Genomic DNA, 7853 nt, shown 5'->3' on the forward strand with positions numbered 1-7853 from the left:
GCTAACGTATCCAGCATTGGCCTTGTCGGTACCATATTTCCATAACAGTGTTGCATATCTTGAGCGAAGATATTCACTTTGAAAAGGAATCGATGGGACCTTGATTTCATCGCTTAGAAATTCAGCAAAAGCAGCTACATATGTTCCGCAGTCGCTGAAAACATAAAGAAGATACATTATAAATTGAAGGAAATGTGTAAATAAAGCTGGGTGGATTAAATACTTACAGGCTATCGCTTTTTTGTTGCATAATGCCTCGAGCAAATTCCACTTCAAACGGATGGTGTGGACCCATCAATTCACCAGTTTTGTTTTCTTTGTATGCATCCAATGTTGCCCAATCAATTCTGTCGGTTTTATCAAAGAATCCACTATCATGAAGGTAGTTAGACAGGATGATAGACAGATGTTTTATCTCATCAGATTGACTTTTGTTCCTTGTTCCCAAATTTGAATATGATACATTGTACACAAATAACCTCTATATCATACAACGAATTGAACGCCTATCTTAAATACAAATCGCAGCACACAAAACTTACCTTAAACTAGTCTTTCATCTACAAATATAAAACAAATACTTATTTTTCTATCATCTACATATATGAATCACAAGTAAAAGATACTTTATTTCAACCATGAAACCTTAATATCAACAAGTAAAATATACTTTATTTCAACAATGAAACCTTAAAATCAACAATAAGATATCAGCAATTGATAAACAGATATATGAATCACAAGTAACAGATACTTTATTTCAACAACCATATCTTTCATCTACAAATTTAAAAGTAAAACTCAAACCTAAACAATCAGTGTTTCTACAGATTACAAAACTTGCCTATCTTAAATACAAAACTTGCCTATCTTAAATACAAATCGCAGCACACAAAACTTGCTTTAAACTAGTCTTTCATCTACAAATGTAAAACAAATACTTATTTTCTATCATCTACATATATGAATCACAAGTAAAAGATACTTTATTTCAACAATGAAACCTTAAAATCAACAATAAGATATCAGCAATTGATAAACAGATATATGAATCACAAGTAACAGATACTTTATTTCAACAACCATATCTTTCATCTACAAATTTATAAGTAAAACTCAAACCCAAACAATCAGTGTTTCTACAGATTACAATATACACTAGATACGTTTATTTTTCAACAATGTGTAAAATTAAAAGCAAAAGATAGACATACCATGGGTAATGTTGGTCGTAAAATGGGAGGGGCAACCTTTCTACCCCTTTTCTTTTTAGTTTTTGCATCCTTTGCTTTAGATGATGACCCCACTTTCGTTTTCGATTTTCTCTTGGAAGAAGTTCGATTCGCCATTAATGTTGTTGCATGCAAGCTTTTAGACCTCTGTTCATTCAAGTTTCGGTGTTCAGATTCAAAAATTTGTTCATTGTTAGGTGTTATTAATTGGGAAATCCCAATATTAAAAGACGGATGATCCATTGTGACAAATAACCCAAAATCGATTGAAACAAAAAATTGATTTTGAAAGAAAAATGAAGAAGAAGAAGAATACCTATTTTGAACTTTGACACTGTTGAATCGTTTGGAAATCAAATTGCTTTGAAAGTGGTAACTGATTTGGTAGTGGGAGAGATTATAGGCGAGATTTTGGGGATGAGGAAGATGGGTTTGATTTCTTTCACAATAAAGTATCCGGAAAATAGGAATTGGGGAAAAAGTAGGGATTTTTGAATTTTTATAAAAGAAAAGGGATTAATTGATAATAGGTAAACATATGTAGTGTACTTTAGTAATTTTGCCTTAAAAAAACCATATACCCACCCAAAAGCCCCACCCGTAAACTTACCCAAATATTCTAACCCAACCTTCATCCCCAAACCTTTTAACCTAAAAAAAAACAATTAGCTCCAAATCCAAATCTATCTCTTCTTCCTCTATCAAAGCTCACATTAAAGCTGATGAGGATGTGTCTTTTTCTATTCCTTTTTTGAATACCGAAATTCGCCTCCACCTGCAAATATACTGCCCAAATGGAGAGACAATTTTTTACAGTTTTAATAATTTACAGTATATTTGAGTTCTTGTGAACTTTGATAGAGGAAGAAGAGAAGAGAAGAGATTTGGATTTGGAGCTTATTGATTTTTAGGTTAAAAGGTTTGGGATGAAGGTTGGATTAGAATATTTGGGTAAGTTTATGGGTGGGTATATGATTTTTTGAAATAGTTTAATTAATTGTTAGAGTAATCAATAGAATAATGACACGTTATTAATGAATTTGTTGATTGAGGTTATCATTTAGGCTGTTAAAGTTGAGGGTAAAATAGAGCCAAAAAATTGATGTCGAGGGTATTTTAGGCTCGAAAGGTAGAAGAAGGATAATTTTGTACCAATTCGCATAGTTAAGGGGTATTTTAAGCCATTTTCCGAAAAATAAAAGATGAAAATCCGTCCACACTTTCTCCTTTGTTCTGTATCAACTCTTGTAGTTTTTTTCACTTTCAACAATGACGTCACCCATGGATCTCGACCCAAAGTCCTTACCGGAGCCACCGACAAATCTCGATAAAATTATAATGTATCATAATGTTGAAACGACTGCATTATACATTAATTTAAGAAACAAAAACAACTAGATACATAAAAAATTGAACCCATATGTTCAGAAAAAGATGAACAACAAAAATCGGAAAAAAAAGAGAGTCAACAATCTGATTTGCCGAAAGCAAAAAAATGATGAGGAAATCCTTCTACACTTTCTCTTTTTCTCTGTATCAACTTTCGTAGCTTTTTTTACTCTCAACAATGGTGTCACCTATGGACCTCGACCCAAAGCCCTTACCGGAGCCACCAATAACTCCATCTTTTCCCTTTTTTTGGGGTGTTTTATCCACAAGTGAGTTTGAAGCTGAAGATGCATCCTTCTTCGACTAAATTTGTAGATGAAAAAGTTAAAACAAAATTTTAAAAAAATTGATACCTAATGAAGTGGAAAGAAAAAATGAATGAAGAAGAACTACCTCTTCAATAACTTGCAATTGATAAATTAGAAATAGAAAAGATTTGAAATTCAAACAAGAGTGATGGAGATGATTGCTGATACCATAAGTGATTTTAGACGTGAAAAAAAGAAAAAAAATCTTAAATAAATTCAAAAATAGAGTGATTTTTCCTACTTTCAATTCCCAACTTTCATAGCATAATGTGACGTCCCGCCACTGCCATAGGCAAATTTTGCATCCAAAGAGGCGTGGAGGTTTCTAGAGTTAAGGAGAAAACTCTAGAAACCCTTAGACAACTCAAGAAGGCCTTGGAGAATTCTAGACTATGTAGAATTCTCTAGAAAAGGGACCAAAGTGTAGATAACTTAGGGACTTCCCATGTAAATATTAATTACACTTTAGTCCTTGGAGAGTAGTATAAATAGAGGTGCCACCATTTGCAAAGGCACCAAGCAAGTTGTAGCAATCTTCCAAAGCCTAATACAAAGCCTTCTTCAAAAAGCTCTCTTCGTTCTTTCAAAGTCTTTCTTTAAACATTCTCTTAGCAAACCAAGTCCTAAAGGCTTCCTTGAGTTTACAAGAAGCTTGAAAGATTAGTGAGTAAACCGTCAAGGGCCACACGGAACTTTAGTCATCACTCTAAGTCCGTGACAACGTGGTATCAGAGCGAAGGTTTGCACTAAGGGAATGGCAACCGAAGGATGGTTCGATACTAAGGGAATGGCGACTGAGGGAGACATAAACGCCGCTAGCACCACCAACGTCCGTCCGGATGGTGGAAAGAAGGCCCGAAAGGGTAAGAAGCACCAAAAGAGTCCTGAAGAAATGCTGCCGGATCCCACACCTAGCGAGGCACTTACATCTCATCCACCCTCGACCACCGAGGCAAGCGACGAGGAACTTGGCGAGGAGGCCATTGACGTCACCGCTGGCGAAGACTGGGTCGCAAGGGTAGAAGTGGCAAGGCAGGCCGTGGAGGTACTAGGCCGACGCATGAATGTGGCCGACGGCAAATTCAAAACTCTTGAGGACTTCACCCTTGAGGAGATCGAAAACGTCCGCAAGGAGTTGGAGGGGCGTCAGCGGGCCGAGTTCGAGATGAAGGAGGCCATCACTTACTTGGAGTGCCGGCTCATTGAGGCATTAAACACAATCGAAACCATGAAAGCCGAAATGAGGACACTCAAGGAAGGCATAGAAGCTGGAGGATCGGCATCACCCGACCGCGATAGGGAGGCCAGGGTCGAGGCTCCCAAGCCACCTATGTTTAAAGGCACCCGCGATGCTCAGGAGGTGGAGAACTTTTTGTGGCACTTGGAGAACTACTTCAAGTGTAATCGGGTGAAGAGTGACGAGAATAAGATCAACACTGCCGTGTTGTATCTTTCCGAGATGGTCATGCTTTGGTGGAGACGCAAGGAAGCTGAAATAGGGAAGGGGACGTGCACCATCGACACGTGGGAGCAATTCCGCGAAGAGTTCAAGAGATCCTTCTTCCCTACCAACGTCATATACGAGGTTAAGCGTAGGTTCAGGGAGTTGAAGCAAACAGGAAGCATACGGGCGTACGTAAAAGAGTTTACAACACTAACGCTTCAGATTCCCAACCTCACGGACGAGGACATGCTGTTCCACTTCATGGACGGACTGCAGAACTGGGCCAAAACGGAGTTGGAACGGCGGCAAGTCAAGACCATAGATGAGGCCATCACACAAGCCGAGTCCTTGACGGACTACAAACATGAACGGCATGACAAGGCTAAAGGCAAAGATGCAAGGGGCAGTCATGCTAAAGGTGGGGAGATCGCGGCCGAGGCAAGGAGCAGCAGGCGCACCCAAGACAGCCCGACTCCCACAAATCAGACGGCAAGCGGTTCGTGCGCCAGAACTACACGGATAGGAAGGCGCAGACCACCAAAGGAGATGGATGCTACATATGCGGAGGACCACATGGCTATGCCAGGTGCCCGGAGATGAAGAACCTTGGCGCCATCCTACGTGAGCGAAAGGAAAAGGACGCGCAAGAGCAAGGGCAGGATGCGGGCACGAAGCAACTAGGCATGGTTGGACTATGCGGGGCAATAGCCAAACAGACGGAGAAACCAGGAAACTTCAACACGCAGTACGTAGACATCTCCATTAATGGACGCGCAGCTCGTGCCATGGTGGACACAGGGGCAGAAACAAACATCATGACCAAGACGGCGACAGAGAGGTTAGGGCTGAAGTATGTTCCAAGCAACACCCGCCTCAAGACGGTCAATGCACCACCGACCCCCGTGTGTGGAGTCGCCCAAGGAGTGAGCATCACGATTGGAGATTGGCAAGGTAAGACAAACTTTACCGTCGCTCCTTTGGATATCTTTGACATTATTCTTGGGCAGGAGTTCTTCCAGCGCTACCATACGATGATCGATCCCTACCTCCAACGACTCATGGTCATGGAGCGGGAAGGGTCGTGCATGGTACATCTAGTTAAGGTACCGAAAAAGGAAGGACATGCCCTCTTGTCAGCCATGCAGATCGTGAAGGGCCTGAAGAAAGGAGAACCGACGTTCCTAGCTACCATCGCAAGTTTGGGAGAAGACAATGGTGCTAAGGAGACCTTGCCACCAATCATAGAGAAGGTCCTGGAGGAGAACAAGGACGTGATGCCAGACGAGCTGCCAAAGACTCTACCTCCGAGGCGCGAGGTAGACCACAAGATAGAGCTGGAGGTTGGAGCCAAACCGCCCGCACATGCACCTTACCGCATGGCTCCACCTGAGTTAGAGGAGCTACGGAAGCAGCTGAAGGAGCTTCTTGAGGCCGGTCACATCCGTCCATCCAAGGCACCTTATGGCGCACCAGTACTATTCCAAAAGAAGAAGGACGGATCCTTACGTCTATGCATCGACTACCGGGCGCTCAATAAGGTAACTATTAAGAATAAATACCCTATCCCGCTCATTGCAGATTTGTTCGACAGGCTTGGGCAGGCCAAGTACTTCACTAAGGTGGACCTCCGAAAAGGCTACTACTAAGTACGCATCGCAGAAGGGGATGAACCGAAAACAGCGTGTGTAACCAGATACGGAGCATTCGAGTGGTTGGTGATGCCTTTTGGCTTAACCAACGCACCCGCCACTTTCTGCACGCTGATGAACAAGATCTTCCATCCCTACTTGGATCAGTTCGTAGTAGTCTACTTGGACGACATTGTCATCTACAGCGACACCTTGGAGGAGCACGTGGGGCATCTGAGGAGGGTCTTCCAAGTCTTACGAGAGAACCAGCTATACATCAAGCGGGAGAAGTGCGAGTTTGCCCAACATGAAGTGCATTTCTTGGGCCATATCATTAGTCAAGGCGAACTACGGATGGACGAATCCAAGATACGGGCAATCCAAGAGTGGGAGGTGCCCACTAAAGTGACCGAACTACGATCGTTCCTTGGACTTGCAAATTATTATCGCAGGTTCATAAGGGGTTACTCCGCAAAAGCCGCCCCGCTGACCGAGTTGTTGAAGAAAAATAAGCCGTGGGTTTGGAGCACAGAGTGCCAGCAAGCCTTCGAAGGTCTCAAGACCGCAGTGACAGAGGAACCAGTCTTGATGCTACCCGACTTTTCAAAGACCTTCGAAGTACACACGGATGCTTCGGACTTCGCCATTGGGGGAGTCTTAATGCAAGATAGACACCCCATCGCATTCGAGAGCCGCAAATTGAACGAGACCGAACGGCGCTATACAGTGCAAGAGAAAGAAATGACGGCCATTGTACATTGCCTGCGCACGTGGAGACACTACTTGCTAGGCTCCAAGTTCGTGGTTAAGACAGACAACGTAGCCACTAGCTACTTTCAGTCTCAAAAGAAAATCACCCCGAAACAAGCTAGGTGGCAGGACTTTCTAGCAGAGTTCGACTACGTCTTGGAGTATAAGCCAGGAAGGGGCAACGTTGTGGCCGATGTGCTCAGTAGAAAGGCCGAACTTGCTGCCATCACAACGGTCCATTGTGATATTCAAGATGCAATCAAGGATGGCATGCAACATGATCCCGAAGCCAAGAAGCTGATGGAATTAGCCGCCCAAGGTAAGACAAGGCGCTTTTGGGTGGAAAATGGACTTTTGTTCACATCTGGTCGAAGGGTCTACGTGCCAAAGTTCGGGACTATCAGGCGGCAGATCATCAAAGAAAGCCACGACACACCGTGGGCCGGGTATCCTGGGCAGCGAAGAACAAGGGCGCTGATCGAGGCTATCTATTTCTGGCCACGCATGCGGGACGATATAGAGTGCTACGTGCAGACTTGTCTTGTGTGCCAACAAGACAAGGTGGAGCAAAGGCACCCGGGAGGACTACTGGAGCCACTACCCGTAGCGGAACGTCCATGGGAAAGCGTGACCATGGACTTCATCACTTCCCTACCTAAGTCCGACGGGTATGGAACTATCATAGTCGTGGTGGACAGGTTTTCAAAATATGCTACCTTTATACCCGCCACAGCTGGATGCACCGCAAAGGAGGCCGCTAGGTTGTTTTTCAAGAACGTGGTAAAGTATTGGGGGCTGCCCAGACATATCATAAGCGACCGAGACCCCCGCTTTACCGGAAACTTTTGGAGGGAGCTGTTCGAGATACTTGGCACGAAACTACATTTCTCCACAAGTTTCCACCCGCAGACAGACGGCCAGACCGAACGCGTCAACGCCCTGTTGGAGTGCTACCTGAGGCACTATGTTAGTGCGCACCAAAAAGATTGGGCAAGACTCCTAGACATGGCACAATTCTCATATAACTTACAGAGGAGTGAGTCCACCGGGCGCACGCCGTTCGAGTTGGCAACAGGCCAACAACCCCAAACTCCACATTCTT

The 7853-nt window shown here is 43.6% G+C and overlaps 1 long non-coding RNA gene across 1 annotated transcript; it reads right to left on the reverse strand.

Annotated features, from left to right (window-relative positions):
- Positions 1-10: 10 nt before the first annotated feature.
- LOC107059137 (uncharacterized) lies at positions 11-1790 on the reverse strand. The gene is made up of 3 exons (XR_001472517.1): positions 1549-1790; positions 1215-1379; positions 11-154 (listed from the first exon to the last, which is right to left on the reverse strand). It is a non-coding gene; the product is annotated as an uncharacterized lncRNA (long non-coding RNA).
- Positions 1791-7853: the final 6063 nt, after the last annotated feature.

Source organism: Solanum tuberosum, unplaced genomic scaffold (genome assembly GCF_000226075.1).
Source record: "Solanum tuberosum cultivar DM 1-3 516 R44 unplaced genomic scaffold, SolTub_3.0 scf00801, whole genome shotgun sequence".
Classification (NCBI taxonomy): Eukaryota; Viridiplantae; Streptophyta; class Magnoliopsida; order Solanales; family Solanaceae; genus Solanum; species Solanum tuberosum.